This window comes from Staurois parvus, unplaced genomic scaffold (genome assembly GCF_062004578.1).
Source record: "Staurois parvus isolate SC_StPar_1 unplaced genomic scaffold, SC_StPar_1.0 ptg000616l, whole genome shotgun sequence".
Lineage (NCBI taxonomy): Eukaryota > Metazoa > Chordata > Amphibia > Anura > Ranidae > Staurois > Staurois parvus.
The window spans coordinates 844,265-868,782 of NW_028318412.1; the positions used below are offsets into that span (position 1 = coordinate 844,265).

Consider the following 24,518-nt stretch of genomic DNA (forward strand, 5'->3'; position numbering starts at 1 on the left):
AATTGCGCAGTCATACAACATTGTACCCATATGACATTTTTCCCATTTTTTGTGACAGATAGAGCTTTCTTTTGGTGGTATTTAATCACCTCTGGGTTTTTATTTTTTCTTAAACAAACCAAAAACCACTGAAAATTTTGAAAAAAAAAAGTTTTTTCTTAGTTTTTGTTATAAAATTTTGTAAATAAGTGATTTTTCTCCTTCACTGATATGCGCTAATGAGGCTGTAGTGATGGGCACTGATAGGCTGTACTGATGGACACTGATAGGTGGCACTGATGTGCACTGATAAGGAGGCACTGGTAGGTGGCACTGATGGGCATTGACAGGCATCACTGATGGGCACTGAAAGGCAGCACTGATACATGGCACTGATAGGTAGCACTGATAGGTGGCACTGACTGGTACTGTTAGGCGGCACTGACTGGCACTGATAGGTGGCACTGACAGGCGGCACTGATGCGCACTGATAGGTGGCACTGACTGGCACTGATAGGCAGCACTGACTGGCACTGATAGGTGGCACTGATTGGCAGCACTGATAGGTGGCACTGATGGGTGACACTGAAAGGCAGTTCAGATGGGCACTGATATGTGGCATTGATGTGGCACTGATGAGCACTGACACAAGGCAATGATGGACACTGACAGGTGGCACTGCTGGGGCTACACTGATCATCAGGGCACATTGATCATCAGTGCTCTAATGATCTGTGTACATGTCCCCTCCACGGAAAGCTGATTACCGACTCTCCTCTCCTCTGTCAGTGTGACAGCTCGAGAGGAGAGAAGTGCCGATAATCGGCATTTCCCTGTTTACATGTGATCAGCTGTGATTGGACACAGCTGATCACATGACCGAGCCGACATCTTCTGCTCTTTCCGTGATCGGTGATCCGCTGTGTCCGAGGGACACAGCGCACCGCCGATCGCTGTGCTGTGCGCTCTCTGAGCCGCGCATGCGCGGTGAGAATGGGAGGACATCATATGACGTCCTCCCAGAACAAGAAAACCGCCTTGCGCCCGTGATTGGACTATATGGCGGGTGGGAGGTGGTTAATGACACCCTGAAACAGATTGTAAAACATGATGTGATTGCCAGAAATGGCATCGCATGGGTGAGAACACTCATCGATTCAGGTGCGGATTTAAAAAAGGGTCCTGCACCTTTTTGGTACAGATGCGATGCAATTTGATCCATACAAAATATATGACTCAAATCGCACGGCACAGACATTTGCATGTAATTGGCACAGGAATGCAGTGTCCTGCACCGCACAGTGTAAAGCCGGGCTTAATGTCACTGTAGGCTCCATGCACACTAGTGTTTTTTAAGCTCCTAGAAGCTATCAGCATTTGTCTTTCTGCTCCTAGAAGCTAAGTAGTGTTCTCCTTTGTGTCCATGCACACTACTTTAGACTATTAGCAATTTTTGAGCTCCAGCTTCTTGGAGCAGTTAAAAAAAAAAAATTGTAGAATTTTTTTGGAGCATTGTTCCAGCAGAAAAAAATGCTAAATGCTGCCAAACGCTACTAAAATGCTCCTAACAGCTTTTTTTCTATCTTTCTTTTTCCTACATGTACTGTAAACATGCTAACGCTCCTAAACGCTTCTGAACGTTACTAAAAACGCTATTACCAGTGTTTTTTATTCAGCAATTTTTTAGCTTAAAAAAAAAAACGCTAGTGTGCATGGACAATCAGGTGCATTTCAGTGCTGCTGATCTCCTGCAGTCTCTTTACACCCACTTTCTGTCAACATACATGTTGTTCAGGGATGGATACATAGCATTTCTCAAAAAGGGATTCCTGATGGCGACAACCAGCGCGGTAGATAAGTCCTCCTGTACGAGGCCCAGGCAGCTGGGTGAATCAGATGTGGGCAGGGAGGGTGACCGGCATGGCGGAGGGGGGCAATTACTGGTACCAATCCCCTATATGGCTGGTTTCTTCTCTCCCTCCTGCTGGCTTTCAGCTGCTGCAGAGAGAGCACACAATCCTTCAGGATGGAGAATGGGGGAAGGGTCCCGGAAATATGTCACATATACCAGCCCCTTCCTTTCATGAATGAACACAATGAGTGATCAGTGCTGATCACTTGCTGTGTTCATTCAGAGCTGAAGCAAACGGGTTTTTTTGGGGGGGGGGGGGGGTTACAGGGTGACAACGCAGGAGACAGGAAGTACCATTACAAAGACACTGATGATGGGACACCAGGAATGATTGACACGAGGTGAAGTTTCCAAAATAATGAACATGTTTTTGTGATCCCGCAGGAAAGCTTCGCTGACAACTTAGGCTGCATTCACACTTGAGGGTTGTGTAACTTGAAGCTCCAAAAACATAAATAAATGAATTGGAGCCCGTTTGAGTGGTCAGGTGTGAACAGGCACCATAGGGAACAATTGGGGCTTTAAGTTTGAGTGTTTTTGGAGCTTCGAGGTAGACAACCCTCGTGTGAATGCAGCCTTGTGATTGGCCCTAGGAGTGCCCAGTTCTCAGCCCCCCTGTGACGTGCACCGAGCTGACCCCGATCCTGCGGGATTCCTGGCACAGACGGCAGATTTGGATCTGCTCTGCACGAGTTAATAAGGACCAAGAGTCTCCTCCCTCCTCCCCGGACAAACCCCGCCCCCAGGGCCGGCCCTACACTCCGCCCCTCCTCTGAAAGCTGCCAGGACGGAGCAGTGAGGCTGTGGAGAGAGTAGAGGAGGCGATGGAGCTGTGGTGACCCGGGGTGACAGGAGCATGCCGGACACAGAGGTGAGAGATCAGTACCCCCCCGATCGGGGCTGTCATCCTGCGGGGACAACTTACTTCAGGGGATGGATGCTGTGCACGCATCGCGGGGCATGTCTGCCTCTCCGGAGAGCTTTCCTGTTTGTTCCTGGCTTTCCCATGGGGGGTCCCTGATTGCTCCTCTCTGGGGTGTTCCTCTATGACATGGTGCTGGAGATCGGTGTAGTGCGGAGGCTGTGTGCTCCAATCAGCAGGGAACATATGGGAGAGATCTGTCAGCCACTCACACCACATAGGTGGACGTGCTGTACCTACAGGGCTTCTCCACTTCTATTGTGTCTGATGGCTGGCCATACACAAAGCAATCTCATCTGCCTCCAAGCTCACCTCACACGTTACAATCTGATTGGACAATCTCTTTTTAAGCTCATCTCACACGTTACAATCTGATTGGACAATCTCTTTTTAAGCTCATCTCACACGTTACAATCTGATTGGACAATCTCTTTTTAAGCTCATCTCACACGTTACAATCTGATTGGACAATCTCTTTTTAAGCTCATCTCACACGTTACAATCTGATTGGACAATCTCTTTTTAAGCTCATCTCACACGTTACAATCTGATTGGACAATCTCTTTTTAAGCTCATCTCACACATTACAATCTGATTGGACAATCTCTTTTTAAGCTCACTTCACACGTTACAATCTGATTGGACAATTTCTTTTTAAGCTCATCTTACACGTTACAATCTGATTGGACAATCTCTTTTTAGGCTCATCTCACACTTAGAATCTGATTGGACAATGTCTTTTTAGGCTCATCTCACACGTTACTATCTGATTGGACAATCTCTTTTTAGGCTCATCTCACATGTTACAATCTGATTGGACAAACTCTTTTTAGGCTCATCTCACACCTAACAATCTGTTTGGACAATCTCTTTTTAGGCTCACCTCACACGTTACAATCTGATTGGACACTTTCCTTTACGCTCACCTCACACGTTACAATCTGGATAATCTCTTTTTAAGCTCATCTCACATGTTACAATCTGATTGGACAATCTCCTTTACGCTCACATACGTTACAATCTGATTGGACAATCTCTTTTTAAGCTCATCTCACACCTTACAATCTGATTGGACAATCTCTTTTTAAGCTCATCTCACACCTTACAATCTGATTGGACAATCTCTTTTTAAGCTCATCTCACACCTTACAATCTGATTGGACAATCTCTTTTTAAGCTCATCTCACACCTTACAATCTGATTGGACAATCTCTTATTAAGCTCACCTCACATTTGATCTACCAACAATGATGTAGTACAAGGGCCTGCCTGATCAGATACTAATGAATTGGATGGATGGGGCACGTCCTCCTATTACATAGTTTTGGTAGATCTAAGGTTGCTTGTACAGAGATTGAATGGTCACATTGTAACATGTATGGTGAGCCTTAGATGGATGGAATCTTGGCTGGTTCAGTAGGGACCTGCTGGGATTTGATCCATCTATGGACTGAAGATGATCCATCAATTGACTTCAGTACAACCAGCCTGTCAGATTTTTTTTTTGTTTCATACAATCGCTCCCAGCGGCTATAGCAGCTAGCAGTCATCATTGTGTTCTGCCGGCAGGGAAGGCTCCCCATGAGCAGAGCGCAGTAGCTCTGCAGAGGGATTCCCCCATCAGCACTGACTGTGTTGATGGGGTATCAAGCAGTTTTCTTTCCTGCAGCCTAGAGAAAGTTGCATCATCTATGGCTTGGTTTAGATTTACCAAAAGTGTGTGATTGGAGGACAAGCCAAAGCAATCCATTCAAGTTGGCAGGCCTTGGTACTACATAGTTGATGGTAGAGATTGCACAGTGTATGGGCAGATTTAGCCAACAGTCACACCGCTGCAATTTGTGTGTGATTTCTGAAAACTTTATTGCAACTTGTGAAGACTTTCAACAATTTCTTGTGATTTGTTTTGCAATTTCCGTTATATTTTCTGTATGCGAAATCACAATAAACTGCAAGAATGACTTTCAAAATTGCTGTGCAGAAAATCGCACGTCAAGACACTGACCTTCACATTCATTAGATGCGATTTCAATTGGCAGATTGCACTGGTATTACTGGGCAGAGAAGTATGGTAGATCCTCTTTAAATCCTGCTGCAGGACTACCTGTTTGTTTGTTTGTTTGTTTGTTTTTTAAAGCAATTGATCCCTGGATTTTGAAACTCATTGAAATCAGTATCTGTGTTTTTTGTATAGTAGCCAAGCAAATCCTATTGTAGGATAGACAAGTAGCGAGTTCCCTGGTCTGCTCCGAGACAGCTGATTGTCAGGGGCCCCAGAGGAAGGTGTGATGTTTTGTTCTCTGTGCTGCCTGTTCAGTGATGATTTATTACAGGTATGTATACAATGCAGACCATTTACTCAGCACTTTACATTCTCTACATTTGTGTGTTCTGCCCTTAAGGAACTTAAAGCTGGTCATATGCTGTTTAAATTTCGGGATGAACCAGCCAAAACTCACTTAGTGGGTGGCCCTGTGGACCACCCTCCTGCATGACATCCTCTGATTGGAAAAATCAAAGGGGCCAGGTGAAAACTTGTCTGCTGAGCAGAAGCTGCATCCAATCATATGTAGCCTCTGGTCAGGTATTCTGACAGCTGTCATTCCCGGCTGTCACAATGCAGTAGCTCAGCAGGAGGATTCGTCTATTCATGCTGTATAAGGAGAATGGAGGAAGTTGATGATTTTTTACTGGCTGGACAAAAAAGACGAATGGTGTTTGGCCAACATTGGCTCCCTGACTCATGCATACACATACTGGGCCCAAACTAGACCGGAGCTGAATAACCTGCCAGCGTGTTATTGAAGTGCTCTCAGACAGTATACAGGCTTACTGGACAAAGAGGTCAGCTGTGTGTAGAGAGAAGTCCCGAAACTCTCTCAGCCCCCATTCCCACTGGAGGAGTGTAAATGGGTGATTTTTTTTTTTTTTTGGTATAGTGTCACACAGTTGCTTATTTGCTTATTATTTATTTATTTCAGGTACTTATATAGCGCCGTCAATTTTCCGCAGTGCTTTACATTTATATTACATTCACATCAATCCCTAACCCTCAATGGGCGTACAATCTAACGTCCCTAACTCACATTCATACATACACATACTAGGGCCAATTTAGACAGGAGCCAATTAACCTACCAGCATGTCTTTGGAGTGTGGGAGGAAACCGGAGTACCTGGAGGAAACCCACGCAGGCACAGGGAGAACATGCAAACTCCAGGCAGGTGATGCTGTGGTTGGGATTCGAACCAATGACCCTAGTACTGCCAGGCAGAAGTGCTAACCATTTAGCCACTTTGCTGCTCACTTTTGCTTGCATTTTTGACTTTTGGCCCATAGACTTTTACTATGGAAGAACCTAAAAAAAAAAAAAGTAATGCACTTTTTTTTTTTTTTTTTGCGTGCCCTCATTGAACTTAGTGGGGCCAAAAAAAACATTTTGCTGCAAAAGTGGCTTATCTACCCTTTTAAGCTATACATATAATATTCCCATCACAACTGTGCCTGGAAAATGCAAGATGTAAGCAGAAGCTGTAGCAGTTGGTAGCTGGTACCATAAGGCTCCATGTACACAAGCCTACCCTGTCTGCCAGCTGCAGGAAAACGCAAAACATGGTACCACAGTTTTGCCGTGTTTTTTGTTTTCCCGCGGTCGGCGGTCAAAACGTTCCTATCCTGAACGCAATTCTTCCACGTTCAGAAGAGGGAGGTTTAACCTCCTCTAAACTCTGCTAAAAGCCTATGTGTATATGGACACACAGGCTTTTATGGAGTTGAGTTTAGGAGGTTTGGCAAAAAAATGGCAAAAGCTCCTAAACTCGAATTTAGGAGCTGCTCGTGTACATGGGGTCTAAGTCAAAGAATGTCGCCAGCACACCAAGGATCCTTGAATACTGTCTGAGGGCAAGTGAACCCCAACATTTCTGCGTTCTTGATGCGTTAAGGTGCATTTTTCTCCCCCCTTTTTTTTTTTTTCTATCTCAATTGAGGACGTATGCATTTTTGATGCATTTAGGCATGTTTCAGATGTGTTCCATGCAACACGTTCTACTTTTGTTGTCTGCACAGGAAGGCACTGCATTAGTGTGAACTATGGTGATTGGAATCCATGATAAACACTGTCCATGCGTTTCTGATGCAGATTAAAAATGCTCTGGACTGCATCTGGTGTGAACCAGCCCTGAACATGTATTCAGATGATCATGTCACAAGTGCAATGTTTCATGGCCACGCATGACCCTTTCATCAGGTATGTGATGTCATCCAACGCCCGACAAAGGGGTGCTGCATGGTCCCAAAAAGTGTCACTCTACCATTGTGATGTGTTCACCTGAATAAACGTTCAGCCAATATTTCAAGGATCCGTGGTGTGCTGGAGATATACAGTATTTTCATGCTACAAGCGTCTGCATGCTTAGATGTCAAAAGAGAAAATTGAAGAACATGGGATTTGTTTTGATGAGCATTTTGGATCTTCTAGCTGCAAAGGTGTGAATGGGGGGGCTCTGAGATCTTTAATATGAATCCAATATTATTTGAAGTTGATGGCCCTTTAAGGTGTTTCTGACTTCTGTTGTCCCATCCATGCAAATTCATGTTACCTATTGTCAGATGGTAACATTAAGGCACTTATGTTTGAAAAGCGCGCTAGAAAGAATGTTTCTTGTTCCCTATAACAACCAATCAGAATTCTTTTTATTTTCATCTCTGCACAGAGGGATTGGTTGCCATGGGTAAGAAGACTTTTTCATATTAGCGCACTTTTCATACAAAACTTGTGTGAAGATCCGGTAAGCTGACGTCATTGGAATGTTCTTCTGATTCCTCCCATATGCTGACACCTTGGAGCTGAGAGGGAAATGTAACCCTGCCAGTACTGGGTGACCACAGAACACCATGTTCTCCGGGCTCCTAAAAAAAAAAATGGAACTTCACACGCTGAGACAATCAGATGTTTTTTTTCATGCATGTGTCCAGTGAGAATTACATACAGAAAGTCCATGCATCTGCCTGCGTCCCGATGGCTTCCAATGATGAATATCTGTAGCTCATGTGTAGCCAGTCATCTGACACCAGGCCATGCTAATGACCCTTCCTGCAAGCTGCTAAAATTAGCTGTCCTCCGTAAATGTTTACTCTCCATGCTTTTTCCTTACATTACATTCCAGCTCCCCAGTACCGACACAAGTGTTTGCATTCATTCCATTGTGCCGGCGTGGTCAGGATGCATCTGGTTGCAGTTGGTTCCCCAGGTTGGGCGTTAGTTTGGGGGTGCTGTAGAAGTAGTGTGAGGCTGTCGGCTGTACGCCTGCTAGCTGAGCTGCTCTCTCCTGACTGTGTCGGGTTACTTGGCTGCAGCTTTCAGTTCAGTTTCTGGTCCCAGAGAGAAGGGGGGGGGGGAGAAGGGTGAGGGGTGGGGGTCCATAGTATATCATATTGTTTCACATAACCAGATTAACAGTTCTTGCAATTTTACGGTAATCTGTTTTTATCTTTTACAAGCGTGCCATTAATTGGTTGTTAAAGTTGTTCATCCGAGCCATAAAGCCAAGGCGTTGTGCTTACTGCTGCTCTGGAGCTGCTGGGAATTAATTGCCTCCCATTTACAGCGCTCGTTTCCTAAACCCACAGGACATGTTCAACATGGAGGTTCCTGGGGATATATGTTCCACGCCACACCTGCACTTGGCGTACAGCTTTTATTCTAGACGTAACAAACTGCAGAGGAGACGACGGCTATGACTGGAGCGTAGAGACTGGTCCACTTTGGTTAGGTTAGTGGCCTTTTATGTGCCAGCCAACTTTCGTTTTTTTTGCTTTTTGTTTTTTGCCTTTTTTTTGTTTTTGTTCACACGGCTTTCAGCAGCTCTCTGTTTGCGTAAACCTGACTCGTACAACTGGAAAGGATGAAAACAAGCGGATGTCAGGACAGCCGCTGAGGTATCCATGGTAATGTGTGTGTACAAGGCCCTGGCTCAGAACTGAAGGGCTCTCAGGAGGTTTTCATAGGGCAAATCCTCATTCATTGTTTCTGCTGCTGGAAGATTGTACACTAAGTAGACGTGTGACCGCCGACAAATTAACTCCTTCCGTGCAAAAGATTTCCAGGCAGGGCTACGTAATATACCAAAACACAGAAAACAAAACAAAAACATACCATAATACAAAAAACAACAACATAACGTAATATACCAAAACACAAAAAACAAAAACATAACGTAATATACCACTGCTGAGGTTCTGCGTGGAGTAAATGCTGGCTAATCTGCTGTAGTATGTAGTATACCGGTCTTGTATGTTGTATTAGAGAAGGTCACTACTTCCTTTGGGCTGCTTCTGTTTTGGTAAATACATTTTTGTTTGCCACGTCTCAGAGGTTGACATGTAAGCCGGAACACCTGTGGGAGTGTACCAGTTAGGGACAAATATACTACGTGCCTTTTTTTTTATTTTTCCAGCCTTAGGGTAAGTTTTTTTTTTTTTCATAATCCGACAGTAGAGATTTGCACGTTTACCGTGTTGTGCTCCTAGCTTTTGTTTTGTGTGTGCATACAAGGCTTTCTTTGCTATCATTATGATCATATAGTTGGCAGCAGTTTGTTCCAAACAGAGCAGCTGGAAGACACATATGCTTCACTGCAATGATTATAGTCTGCAGGCTGTAGGAGATTGCCTTTCATCTACAGAAAATGTCGCAGGCAATTTTAAAAATACTACAGTCCACTGAACTAACGCAAAAGGGTTGGCTTACCCAAAAGTGATATTTCTGTTCTAGATAGGCTGATAGATTGATTTAAACGACAGACTTTTTTGACTTTTTTTTTTTTTTTTTTTTTTTTGTGGAGCCTGCTAACAAGATGTTTGTACTGCATTTCCCAGCTCTTTCCACTGGTTATAGTCTTACTGGGGGTCAGGGTCTTATGGTGACAATACACTAGATGAAAAATCATTCGAAAATCCATCATTTGGACAGTTTGTTCATTTTTTTTTTTTGTCCAGTAAATTATTATTATTCTACAGGATATGTAGCGCCAACAGTTTGCGCAGCACTTTACAAAATGAAGGTAGGCATTACAGTTACAATGCAATTTGGTACAAGAGGAAACAGAGGGCACAAATAGAAAATTGGGTTTTTTTGAGCCACAAAATCAAACGAAAAGGTTTGGAAACTTCTGCCTAATGGATGATAAATTGAAAGGTTAATGTGTTTCTCGCTCGTTAACCCCCTTGGCTCTGGTGCCTCCCGGCCCTTTAAAGTGTTACTAAACCCAGAACCCTGCATTCATTATATCTGGTGCAGAACATGGTAATGCAATTTATTTTAGTTAAACTGATAAATATTTTTTCTCATCAGAAGTATATAGCAGTCTTGTGGCTATTAGTGTCTGGCCAAGCACTAGTTAAAGCCTGGACAGTGCTGATTGGCCCTGTGCTGATCACATGCAAAAATCCCTCTAGCAATACACATTAAACTAAGCATGTGCAGAGTGACTCCTAGAGCTCTGTACTATAAGTAGATGGATTGGGGACAGTAGAAAAAGGAAAGGATCAGAGAAGACAGGATGAAAGTATTCTGATGATTAACCCCTTACGTTCCACAGTGAGTATAACAAGCATGCTTTATTGTATATACAGACTGATTTTACTGTACTGGGTTTAGTAACACTTTAAGGGGGTTTCAGATGCTGAGGGTTTTGATCATGTGACTGCCGTGATTGGCTGTTACAGTGGTCACATAACCAGAAAGCTTCCGATCACAAGTAGAGATCGGGTGCTTTGTGTTAGGGGCCGGTAACTGTGCTGGGAGCACGCACGGTGCCCGCTCTCGGCACAGTTCCGGTTTTCTTTGGGTATGCATACGCGGCTGTCAGGAAGGAGTTAAAAATCGAACTCTTCGTACTGCGCATATGTGACAAAATACTTCACGATAAGCGCAGTACCTGTTTGATCTTTACTTTTCTGTTTTGGTAAAATGAGCAGAGCTGAAGGCTGTAGGTGACAACCATAAATAGCAGGCCTAACCAAAGTTTCTGAAGGTCATATTTCCTGAAGATAGGATTGTCTGTCTCATAGCAACAAATCATATTCAAGCCCATCCTCGATGTTTGATGTGAGGCAATACATATGAAATGTTCTTGTCTGAGACAGCTAAAGGTGTGCGCGTGTGTGTGCGCTCGCGTGTTTGCACGTGTGTGTTTTTCACTGCTGCCAAATTAAAAGCATTGGGGATTGTTCCAACTTGAGTTGACGGACATTGCATTAATGAGTGTTTCCATACTTGACTTACATTGCATTTTGAAGGAACCTTTTTCCTTCTCTTGAATGGCAAAAACTGCTGGTCAGCATGTAGAAATTGCAGCATGGAAGACTTTATTTAAAATCACAGTAATGCATTGGCCAGAACGGGCGTTCTTGAAAAACGAGGGATTTTTTTTTCTTTTTTTGATGTCTCCATTGTCAAAGCGGCAAATCCTATGACAATGCAGTGTTTGAAACATGTCCTCAGGGAAGTAGTTACAATGTTAGATCATTTGTTGGAATAGGTCTTTGGTGCTGCGGTTTGAGGGCATACGTAACCAACATTTTATTAAAAAACGATATTCGGTCCCATTTCCTGGAAGTCATAGCATAGCTGAAGTCCTAGAACCAGTCAGTGTTTGGTCACACCTAAAGATTGTAAAGAAAGGTCTTTGGTGCTCCTACTTGAGATGTATTAAAAAAAAAAAAAAAATCATTAAAGAATGAATTCCATTTTCTATGGAAGTCATAGCCTAGTCCTAAGACAAGCCAATGTCACAGCTGAAGAAGTCTGTTTAATTAAAAACAATACATACTTGGCTAATTTTAAAGTACAAGAATTATGTAGGTTGTCACTGTTTTCTGAAAGAAGATACACTGGCTGTCAACCAGCATTTCCAGGAGGCCAGCAATGGCAGTCAACATATGTTTTCCTCAACTCTCCAGTCTCTATCAAGACTGAGTTGATGGACAGGATCCCTAATTTCTTTTTCATGTTCAAAAGTTGTACCTTTTTATTAACTGAGATCATGGCAGGAAGGCTTTAATTTGAACATGTGGAAGTTCTCCTATGTAGGCCTCATGCACACAGGATGTTTTCTTAACTCTCCTAGAAGTCTTTCCCCTGACAGCAGCATTTAAAAAAAAAACAAAAAACAGCCTGATGCTTGTAAAAGTGTGTAACGTGTTTTAGCCACATCAAACATTTGGGCCTTAATTTATTTTGCGCCTTTAGACGCATTTACATGCATTTTAGAAGTGTCAAGCTTTTTTTTTCGTTTTTTTTTTTATTGTGCCAAAACTCTGCTGCTCCTGGGCACATTGGCAGTGGGTTTTTTTTTTTCTTTTGCCTCTGAATTCTCCTGCCACTAAACTCCTCTAAAAATGTATGTGCATGGACACATAGGCTAACACGCAGGGGAGTTTAAAGGCAGGAAAAATAAATGGCAGTTGCCCCTATGAGCAGTTGTAAAAACATCCTGAGTGAATAAGGCCTTAAAGAATAATTGTGCTTTCTTTGAAAGTACATGTAATCCTTTTGTCCACCCCCCACTTACATTAAGCCCCCCTCCTATCCACCTCAGATACGTACTAAACTGAGTTGAACAATCACATCAGAACCCCTCAAAATCTTTTTCCCGGGCTGTGCCAGTGCAGTTGATCCCTATAGACTTTTTTGGGTATGTTTCCTGATTTTAAGAGATGGTTATGAATGACCACCCCAAACCCCATCCCTTCAGAACGAAGTTGTCAGCGGGATAATATGGGAGCAACCACTGCCAAATTGCCATTGAGAACCTGCCAGTGTTGCTGCATCCAGAAAACATCGTCCACCAGTCTACAGCAAATACAAGAAACACGTGGATCTGGTAATCCTCCTGCTTATAATGTAAAATATTGTGCCTTAGGCTCCTTTCAGAAGTCTCATTTCCCTGCTTTAGGTAGTGCCTGTCTTTCTTGTCTGCATCTGATGAGCGAGGAACACTTGCTGTCAGTAACTGCACCTGCCAAACCTAAATATTTTTCCAGCACTATAAATGGGGGAGGTGGATGGTGAGAGAGGTATTCGCACAAGAGGGTCTGCTGGCTGGCATAGGGAACCTGCCTGAGGGATACATTATAGGGCAGGGTGACTGTGGCTAAAAGTCATCAAGGAAGGTTTTGCTAATAACTATCTTGGACATTTACATACAAAGACATTTCATTGCTTTTTAAAATAAAAAAAAAAAAAAAAAGGTTTTGCATTTAGTTCTAACTTTGGATAGAGTAAGGCAAGCTGTAGATCGATGCAATTTTCCTTCCTGCAACCACATTTTGCAGGAAAGTAAATTACTCAATTCCCCCATCTACACAGTTAATGTTGATGGGGGAATCCCTCCCTCAGCGTTATTGTGTGCTGCTGGTGGGGGGCACATTTCCTGCCGGCAGAACACAATGATTGCTGCTGGCAGCCATAGCAAACAAGCTGGTTGTACTAAAGTTGATTGATGAATGGACTTCACTACAACTAGGCTGCCCATAGATGGATTGAACCTCCTGCAGGTCTATGCTGAGATTAAATCCCTCTATGGCCGGCTTAAGGGATGGTTATAACCCCTATCTCCTAGATTGTAAGCTCCAAGGAGCAGGGCCCTCGAACCCCTCGTGTATTGTTATTGTACTGTTGCATGTTCTGTCTCCCATTGTAATGTACAGCGCTGAGCGAACTGTTGGCACTTTATAAATACTGTATAATAATTGTGTTGTGATGGGTTTTTTTTTGTTTTTTGTTTTTTTGGCTATCTGTGCCTTTTATTGGAGGTTTCCATTTGCATCCTGTCCCATAGCCTAAACAGGAAGTGAAAGTGAGAGAGCATCACTCCAAAGGGAGGGAAACCCTGGTTGTCACCAGAACTATTTTTTATTATTATTATACAGGATTTATATAGCGCCAACAGTTTGCTCAGCATTTTACAATATAAAGGGAGACAATACAGCTTCAATACAAGAGGGATAGGAGGGCCCTGCTCCTTGGAGCTTACAATCTAGGACTAATGTCCCCATTGGAAGATTTCCCTTCATTACTTTTCTGGGGACAATCCAAAATGTAACCGTTTTACTTCCGGTGGTAATAGTAAACATACAGATGATTGACTTTGTTTTTTTTTTCTGCCCTTTAAAAGTACCTCTGTTAGCCTATGTGTTAATGCAGACATAAGTGTTTAAGGCCAGAAATTTGAATGCACGAGTTATTGAATTCAGGATAGGAGCTTTTGGGCAGAAACAACACCTGATGCGTCTAAACCTTAGGCAAGTTTAGTGCTTGAGTGTTTTTTTGTTTTTTTTTCTCTGGCCAATGAAATAAACACCCAGGAGCTTGACACACTTAAACATGTTTGCAGAAATTCTGCTTAGGCGCTTTTTTGAAGCTGTTTTTCTCCTGCTAGGAGAATGTGTTTACAAAGGCCCATGAAGTCAGACAACATTAAAAACCTGAATGGTATTCTAATCCTTCTACTTTGTCCAAAATTAAAGGCTAAGTTCACTTTTGGGAACATGTTACATGTTCCACCTGTTTTAAGGGTGGGCAATGCTCCTGCCCCCCCCCCCAATTTAACCCCCCACCCCACAGCACCCCACCCTATGACAGTGGGCTGGGAATCTTCTCCCTACACCCACTGTCACAATTTTAAAACAGCACGGCTGTGTGGGCTCCACCTACATATCCACATCATGCTCTATTCAGAGTGCTATGAATGAATGCCTACAAGTTCCATCAGCCATTGCGGCTGACGGCTTGTGGTTCTCCATGAACTGCGAGGGCACTGGTGAGCACTCTTGTAGTTCATTGAACTTCTTGTCATTCAGTAGAGCTGTTTTCACACTGAGTTTTTGAAGCGTTTTTGCGTTAAAAAAAGCACCTGAAAAACTCAAGAAAAACGCTTCCCTATGTATGTGAATGTATATCTGTGTATGTCTTCACACTGAGGTGGTGCAGTGCGGTGTAAACCTCCTGCTTGCAACATCTTTGGGGCATGTTTGGTGAGTTAAAAAAATGCCCCAAGAACAACTCTTCTTATTGAAATCAATGGGAAAATGCCTGCAAAAACACCTCTGAGAAGCCTTTTTGGTGCAATTTTTAAGTCGCGTGTCCTTTAGAAAACGCTTCATGCGGTAAAAACGCCTTTGCGTTTTTGCTGGTTTTTTGCAGCAGATCAGTGCGAAAGTAGCCTAACTGCCTGCCCCTGTCGGAGGTACACTGACAGTCTGCAGCAGCCTGAAATTGCACCCACAATGCTTTACAGGATCCAAAGAAAAGAAAAAAGGTAAATGTGCGCTTTTTTTTTTTTTTTTTTTTTTTTCCTTTTACCTGCAAACAAAATGTGCATTTTTTTTTTTAAAGAAAGATTGATTTATCCTTTTTTGAAAGAAAAAGATTTTGGATTTAAGTGTCATTTTAAAATCTAAATGAACAAATCGGGTATAAAATGGTAGCTAGGTAATAATAGTTAAGAATGCTCCAGCACATGTGCATTTCGTTGTACAGTCGGATGTTGTCACCAGACCTCATCATACATTAATCTAATCTGAATGAAATGTATACACCGTCTACATGCAGTATCGAATGACTGTTTGGGTGCTCTCACAGTTTACAGACAGATGTGCTTATCTTTCATCGTTCAATAGCCCCGCCATGCCCCAGCAGCTACAGCCTCTTATCTGGGATAAATGTTCAATCTCCTCCCTAGTTTACAATGTAATTCACTCACTATTCTGGCATTTCCTTTCTTCTGGCTACCTCTCCTTCATTCAGGCATGTCATTTACTGGGTCTCAGGAAGAAGGGAAAAACTGGTGTCCTGGTTCAATCCAGATCTAGCATTCATGTAAAACACTCTTGGGCACTTTGATGTAGTGTCACGTAGTCTATAGGGTCTGCATGGCAGCCGTCAATGGTGTGGTCACATGAAGACATTAGTATGAAGTATTCCACTGGCGTTTTTTAGTGAAGTGTCGCTCTTCCAGGCAGTGTGGGATTCTGGGAGGGAATGGGTGGATGTACTCTGATTTCTCTTTTGATGAGAGGATTAGGGCCTATCTCCCTGCCCTCTTAGATCCTCCATCCGCTTGCTGCTTCCGAAGCAAGTTAACTGTTTGATGACAGGTTGAATGTTCGTCTGCTTAATTTGGGAACCTTCTTGTGAGTTAACCAGAGCGCAAATTCAAAATGTTTGGTAATCGCTTAAACCCCCCCCTCCATTTTTTTGTTTTTTTCCTACCTGCTGGTACTTTATATAACACTTGTTAATGTATTGTATTACATGCAGCTTCATGTTGAAACTTTACCCTCTTCTGTGTGAAAGAACTGCACCATGTGCTGTCTGTACCTTAAATAGCCACATAACATGACCACACTGTAATTAAAGGGAAGAAAATGCAGCCCTTCCTCTGGGGTGGAATGAGTTCTGTGGTATCTCCCTGCTGGTACTGTCATGTATGTAGGAACGTTAGTTTATTTTCCCTTAGTATGCCACTTAAAACTGGGAAGAAAGTTCTACTTTATGACACAACTTGCACTTTTTCAGCTGTATGCTTGTACAAGCCCCCTATTAAATACCTGAGGGTTTTGTAGCTTGAAGCTCAAAGCTTTAAAAAGCTCTAAAAATACACCAAAACCCATGTTTTTAAGTTGTCCATGTTGGCGTTTGAGTGTTCAGGTACCTACAGCTTGATGTATATAGGAAACAAAAAGAGGGGGCCCAGGCCTAGTACATTACCTTTTTTTAAAAATACGATTTATTTATAAATCGTAAAATACTCACAAGAGAAATAAAATCAAATGGAAAGCATGTCACAAAGGATGAAATGTGGTCCAAAAACCCCTGAAGGTGGTCTGGTGGGGGACTGTAGACCTCTCTAGATAGCTGGTGGCTGACGCGTTTTGAGGTTGTACCTCTTCCTCGAAGCCAGTGTTTATGCAGCCTGTGTCCTCTTGAGGAAGAGGTACAACCTTGAAACGCATCTGCCGCCAGCTATCTAGAGAGGTCTACAGTCCCCCACCAGACCACCTTCAGGGGTTTTTGGACCACATTTCATCCTTTGCGACATGCTTCCCATTTTGATTTTATTTCTCTTGTGAGTATTTTACCATTTATAAATAAATCTAATTTTTAAAGATAATGCAGTAGGCCTGTGAGCCCTCTTTGCTTTCTATATATAGTTCTCTTTGGATTTCCCTGGTCCGTTGAGGGCAGCAAGGCTTGCATTCCTTTCTTACTCATGTGGGGCTATTGACATTGTGGAGTCCACTGTCCAGCGCAGGAGCACATGCATTCGGTTGCTTTTTCTTCTTTCCAGACCTACAGCTTGATGCCTGAAGCTCCAAAAGCAACATGACCTACTTTTGAAGCGGAATGGGGCATTTTTTTGGGGAAAAAAAAAAGTACTACACACATTTTTTTGGACATAGGTACCTTTTTGGTCTATGGGACCAAAAGCATCCGATCCTACCCAAAAGAAGCTCCTGTGCACCATTTCACTCCTAAAAACTCACACGAATTCCTCCTAATTGACTACGTAATCTACACTCAAGTGTGACTGAGGGCTATGCTGTACAGTTCATTGGTGTGCTTGGAAGAGATACTTTGTTGTCAAGGAAATTGAGTACTGTAGAGCTGCAATTTTGAAGCTTACCGGAAAAGCTTTATAACTCTACAGGTATGCAAAGAAACACACAAAAGTGGGAGCAGAAAAAAGACCAAGTGGTCCAATGATTTTTTTTTTTCCCCCAGCAACCGTTGCCTTCTTTTAGGGGTGGGGCATAATTCTACCTAAGCATAGTGGAACTTGCTGGAATCAGACTGGTCACCATGGACTCTGTTGATTGACCCTCCTTTATAGTGGTGTAGTCCCCCTGCTGACAGAATAGGCAGATAAAACTGTGCAGGAACTTGCTCACCAGGGCAAATTGGTTGGTTTTCTCCATTATTGCCAACATTGGAGACCTTCTTCACTTTATCTTGACCAGTTACCAAGTAGGTCTTAACAAGCACATTGTCATATGTGGATCACCGCTCTCTCGCGTGCCAGGAAGCCGTTCAAACAATTTGACAGAGCTATAGAAGAGAGCAAGCACTTCTGAGACAAGTTGCTCCACAGCAATTATCAATTGTCATTATGATCAAGGAAGATATGGCTTCTGGCGGGATCACCAGGCAAATAGAGAAGAATATAAATAAAGGCTTTTCAGAGATAAAGTGTATTTCCACTTTAAACAATCAGATTTGAGAAAAACTGTTTTTTTCTCAAATTTGACTGCAAAATTACACAGCATACCTAAAAATGTTTAAACTTTTTATTTTATTTTTTATTTTTTCACCTTTATGCTGTTTCTTAGAAGGCAGACTGCAAGCTTTTCTGAAGAATTTTAGTGTGAGTCTGTCCCAATGGAAAGGCTAAGGACAGGCTGGGTTTCCTTTTGATTTAACATACAGTGGTGAAGGCAAGCTTCTAAATCTTTAAACCTTTGGTAAGATTTACAGTGTTCAAATCTAGTTTATCACTGATGAGATCTGCCAGCATAGTATAGACAGGGTTAAAGAGGCTCTAAAGGCAGAAGAGTTTTGCCTTAATGCATTCTATGTCCAGTCCCATTGCCTGCAGTCTGTCAGTCTTTGGCAGGCTGATTTTAGCCTGTGGCTGGGCAGGGCTGAAGGCTGTATGGAATGGTACTCATGTTTAAGACCCCATGTGTTCAGGGACATGTGCCTGGAACACAGATGTTCTGCGTTCCAGGCATTCGCCCAGCTACAGTGTATATCAGCCTGCCATAGAGTTTGACAGGCTGCAGGCAACCAAGTTGGATGCTGCATCTGTACCTCTTGGGTGCCCTAAAACACTGGGGTTGGACGGGCTAAATGCTCAATGTGCAAGGGGCCTTAAGTGGTTTTAACGACTAGTCTATATTGTTTGTATTTTCTGGAATTGTAGAAATAAACTTTTGATAATGTCTGTGCAGCAACTTGTTTTAGTGCTGGTTCACGCTACTGCAACTTCTAATGCGACTTGAGTTGCACAGAATCTCTTTACAAGGGAAATTGCATTGTATTCAATGGAGCCCCTTCTCGTCAATATGACTCGGCACAGTGCGATATTGGAAAAGGTTCATGAGCTACTTTACAGTGTGACTTGGCACCATAGAAGTTGCAAAGACGCAGCCAAGTCGCATCAAAGTCGCACCATATAATCATACTGAAAATCGCATCACAGTAGTGTGAACCGAGCCTTGGAAGTGGTTTTTCTCTGTGATTCTTTAACAACCAATGTGACTTTAACATGTCCCCATGCACTCCGTGGCCCCCTGTTAGTAGGATAAGGATGCTGCCTTGTTTTTGAGATGCAAGCTACTACTAATTTCCTTGCAAGGTAAACCTGACTTTAAATATGGCCCATGAACAAGATCTGTGCATGAAATACTGGGCACTACAAATCCTGATCAGTTCTGGGCACATGTGAATATGTTTCTCTGCTCAACATCCAAACCAAGACCATCTTCTGAATTTAAAGTGTGACTTTTTAAGGAAGAAGGCCCTGATTTAAGAAAAAAAAAAACCAAAACTGTACACCCTAATGAGAGGTTGCAGAGGCCATGCATTGCCCTGAGGGATGCAGTGGGTTTCGGCTCCATGTTTCTGAAGGTTTACAGTTGTATTCAGAGGTCTCAGGTTCACAACAACCTTTCCGCTAATGGCTACTTGTTGGAACTTGGTAGTGTCTACCCTGTGATACACACTTTACAAGGCTTTTAACAAATCACAAGTCTCTCTTTAACATGTCACTTTATATTTTTTGTTCTTGTTATATTTTTGGCATGGAACTTTTTAAAAGATTTTGCAGCAACATTTTAATCATTAGGGCTCATGTACGCTGCAGCTGATAAACTCACATTTAGGAGCTGTTCAGCGTTTTTTTCAGCAGCCCCTGAACTCTCCCTAATGTTTCCTATGTGTCCATGTACGCATCTTCGTTTACAGGCAGTTGAGTTTACAGTCTCTTTTTGAACGCAACAAACTTGCGTTCAGGCGCTGATTTGTATCAACGTTTCAAACGCAAAACGCGTCTAAATGCGGCAAATCGCTTTTATAAGCGTTTGTGTTTGCAAATTTTTTTAACTCTTCCAGTTCCCAATGCTGTCCAGAGCCTTTTTTTCATCATGAAAAATGCATGGAAAGAGTATTCAAGGTGCTCAGATGGACAAAACACTGAACACAGGATGTTCCTACCAAGCTTGTCGCACATTGTAATGACCAATTCACACCTCCCACCTCTCCCACCCTTGGAAACAAAAGATATGTTAATGACCATTCACACCTCAAATTCCTCATGAAGACCCCCTGCCAGGTGACCTTAATGACTCACTCCACCAGACACCTTTCCCACCCTTGGAAACAAAAGAAATGTTAATGAGCAACTCACACCTAATTATCTCAATACATACTGCTGTCTCTGTTTCTACTGTGTGTATTTCTCTGAAATAGTCTGAAATGGTTAATAATTTACCACTTTTCAGTGTATTCTGGGTATTGGGAGGTTCTCCTGTGCTTCTCTTTAAAAACACTTCTAAACGCAAAAGCGCATAAATGCGTTATGTAAACACGGCTAAACAGACTTTTTTTAACCTACGTTTTCCAGCAGTCAGTTTCCATTGTTCAGAAACGTCCTGTACATGGGGCCTTACTTAATCTGTCTGTCCCCTCCTTCTCAGCCCGTGTGTGTGTGTGTGTGCGCGCGTGCGTTCGTTCGTTCCCCTCCAAAAAATGATTTGCTCACTGTAGAAATGAAAATATAATTGCCAAAGTTCTTCCTGTTTATCACAGTCAATTGGGCAAATCCCTGCTTCACATTTTTAAGAGTGCAATTATATTTGCAAGTAGGGGGAACATACACTCACTGGCCACTTTATTAGGTACACCTGTTCAATTGCTTGGTAACACAAATTGCTAATCAGCTAATCACGTGGCAGCAACTCAATGCATTTAGGCACCTAGATGTGAAGATGACTTGCTGAACCAAGCATCAGATTTGGGAAGAAAGGGGATTTAAGTGAATTTGAACATGGCGTGGTTGTTGGTACCAGATGAGCTGGTCTGCGTTTTTCAAAAACTGCTGTTCTACTGGGATTTTCATGCACAACCATCTCCTAGGGTTTACAGAGAATGGTCCGAAAAAGAGAAAATATCCAGTGACTTCCAGTTGTGTGGATGAAAATGCCTTGTTGATGTCAGAGGAGCACAGGCAGACTGGTTCGAGATGATAGAAAGGCAACAGTAACTCAAATAACCGCTCTTTACAACCAAGGTATGCAGAATACCATCTCTGAACGCACAACATGTTGAAGCAGATGGGCTACCGAAGCAGAAGACCACATCGGGTGCCACTCCTGTCAGCTAAGAACAAGAAACTGAGGCTACAATTTGCACAGGCTCACCAATATTGGACAATAGAAGATTGGAAAAACGTTGCCTGGTCTGAGGAGTCTCAATTTCAGCTGCGACATTCAGATGGTAGGGTCAGAATTTGGTGTAAACAACATGAAAGCATGGATCCGTCCTGCTTGTATCAATGGTTCAGGCTGGTAATGGTGTGGGGGATATTTTCTTGGCTCTAGCAAGGTGTACTTTTATTAAGTGGCTGGTGACTGTACATTTGTGAGCCGGCAGCTGTTTATTAATTTTTAAGAATATTTTTAAGGATCTTAAAGAAGACCATTTGCAAGCCCAATGTGAAACCAATTGGTGAGCTTTTAATGCCAACCAACTGACCAGCTTCTAATTGTATGCAGCTGTTTGGTTATCAGAAATGAATAGAATTTACCCTAAGGCTGGCCATAGACGGGCCGTTTATTGGCTGATAAACGAAAAATTGGTCGTTGCTGCCACCAATGCTTATGAAAAATGGCTGTTTTTCGTGGATTTTCCAGCATGACCGATAAAAAGAAACGAGAAGATCCGCAAAAAACGGCATTGCCCCACTAACTGTGTGAATATCAGCCGGGTTTTCGGTCGGATGAAAATTCGGCCTATAAACGACCCATCTATGGCCTGCCTAAGCCTAGGTTCACACTATTGTGGCCCGTGTTTGATCGGGCACGGCAGCCCATTCATTTGGATGGGGTGCCGTGCCCACATTTCTCACGGGAAAAAGATGCATGCACCTTTTTGAAAACGCAGCTGCATTCGACCTAAAGAAAAACTGGCAGATGGGTGGCCACATAGTGTGGCTAAAAAAATCTTTGTTCCAAGTACTGTTACATAGTAATGTTAAATATTTAAAACATTTGAAACCTTTTTAGGTTTACTATTACTACTAATCCATTTACTATTGACTTTGTTATTTTAATCTTTCCGTGTTTCTCCTTTGTGTCACAGGAAACAATCTTGCATAAATCTTTGCATCACCTGAATCCACCAATGTAGAATTGTTTAGATTTGCATGGGTTGCATTCAGCAGTGGTAACGCCTGCCAAATTTGCCATTTTTATCATGGCTGTGAAGCACAGCATTATGGCTGCAGCATGTGTACAGCCCTGAGCAGCTGCATGTTTCCATTCAGATGGGCAGTAAAACTGCAACACATCTTCCTGCTAATACCACCCCCCAACTTAACAGTGTGAACAAACCCTTACGGCCAGATCACCAGGTGAAAATAAAGGTAAAAATAGCCTTGATGCATCCACATTTAGGGATGGGTAAGCTGCAATATATTACGTTTTTGCTTTTGGGTTTAGATATGCCTTAATTTTTGGTTTTGACGTGAGTGTTGAAACAGGAGACTATCAGCCTGGTTTGGAAGTGCTAAGATTCATTTTCGACTTCTTTAAGGTGTGGGAAAAGGTGCGTTTTGCTAAGCCCTAACTTAGGCTGTTATATTCGCTAAGAGCAACAGACTCACACGGCAGGGAAATCCTCTGTGTATCTGTTTGAGAAAATGTCAGTGGTTTAGCACATTGGGTGTTGTAATGTTTTCCTCACTGAATTTGGATGAAAGCATAAAGGCACCTCACATGCTAAATGTAGAAATAGACTTCAGATGTGTTTGGGGTTTTTTATTTTTTTTTTTGTTTGGGTTTTTTTTTTCTCCAAATTTTGTTCTGTGTTGTCTGGACTCTGCAAATTTTCAGTGTCTTTCAGCTCACTCTGTGCTATAAAGCTGAAGGCTCCTACCCTAAGGCCAGCCATAGACCATTCAAACCATGTATGGGCAGGCTGAATGTACCCAAATTGATCTTTACATGTGGTTATCGCTAGTTGCTGTTATCGTGGCTAGCAGTAATCTCTGTGTTCTGGCAAGATGGCATCCCCAGCCTCCCCGCTGGAAGAACACAACGGCTTGGAGGGAGGGATTTCCCCCACTGACTGTGTTGATGGGGGAATTAATCGAACGTCTTTCCTGCAATCATGGGAATTTGCTCCGTCTATGGCCTGCCTAAGGCTGCCAGTGTTATAGGAGCCTGTTTTTGGAGTGCTGCTATCCACAAAAAGAAACCTTACCTGGAAGAAGGGACAAGATGTTGACTAAAGCTGGGCGTAGCAGGCTGAACGATTGGCTGCAGCCGCTGCCAAAAATTTCCCAACATGCCCCTTTGGCAGAGGTTGATCAAACAATCGACTTCTTCTGTTGAGCAGGGACAGCCACACAATGATCAAAATTTGGCTGGTCCTCGCTAAATCAGATGAATTTCAACCCATCTATGACCAGCTTAAGTAAAAGCTTATGCTTAATGGAGCCTTCTTTTTTCTTTCAGACTACACGCTACCGTGTGGGTTGTTTTTTTGTTTTGTTTTTTCTTTTTGTTTTTTTTCATTAAAACAAAATGCTGTTAATAGTGTTTTTAGTAGTGTTTTTAGAAGCATTTGGGAATGTTTAGTGTTTTACAGTACATTTAGGGGGAAAAAAAGCTAGAAAAAAGCATTTAGGAGCGTTTTTTTTGTTTAGTTTTTGTTTGTTTGGTTTTTTTTTCTGCTGGGAAAAAATGCTCCCAAAAACTCTACAAAAACAAATTATTTTTTTGTTTTCTGCTCCTAGATGATGAAGCCCAAAAACACATTGGATAACACTATTTAACTTCTAAGAGCAGAAAAAAATGCTAATAACAGCTTCTACAAGCTTAAAAAAAAAGCTAGTGTGCAAGGAGCCTTAACCACTTCCCATCCGCCCCATGTAGATAAACGGCCAGATGGGAGCGCTGCCGATGCGGGTGGACGTTTCTAAACGTCCCCTCGTATCCATTGCCTGTGCGCACTCCCTTGGAGCACTCGGCACCGCAATCGGTGTCCTCTGTGTGAGGTCCCGATTTCATGTGATCCCTGATTGGCCAATCAGGGATCACATGAATAGTAGTAAAGATGTTACTTCCTGACATCATTCTTATGAATTGTGAAATCTGTGAATGATCAGAGGTCACATGGTACAAGGCTATTCACAACAGCCTTGTACTATGTGACAAGCTGTGACCAATCACAGCTCTCACAGTATTTCTCAATTGCTGCAGGAATGCAGCCAGAATAGAAGGAGAAATTATTGCTTTTACAGCCTTTTATGGGTGTAAAAGCAATCGGTGAAAAAAAAAAAGAAAAGAGAAACAAATCTTGATCACCCCCCACAAGTAGTACATTGTCACTATGGTGACACTGTACTGCTAGGGTGACTG

The 24,518-nt window shown here is 42.7% G+C and overlaps 1 protein-coding gene across 4 annotated transcripts in view; it reads left to right on the plus strand.

The window, feature by feature from the left end:
• The first annotated feature begins 2,625 nt into the window (after positions 1-2,625).
• The window catches only part of SH3BP4 (SH3 domain binding protein 4), a 69,941-nt gene continuing 48,048 nt past the window's right edge, over positions 2,626-24,518 (plus strand). The window contains exon 1 of one of the 4 annotated variants that reach the window (XM_089693156.1): positions 2,626-2,762. The gene's annotated coding sequence lies outside the window, so the exon portion shown is untranslated. Of the gene's footprint in view, positions 2,763-8,436; positions 8,588-24,518 lie in introns of those variants that run through there. The other 3 variants (XM_089693159.1, XM_089693157.1, XM_089693158.1) reach the window with 3 other exon arrangements.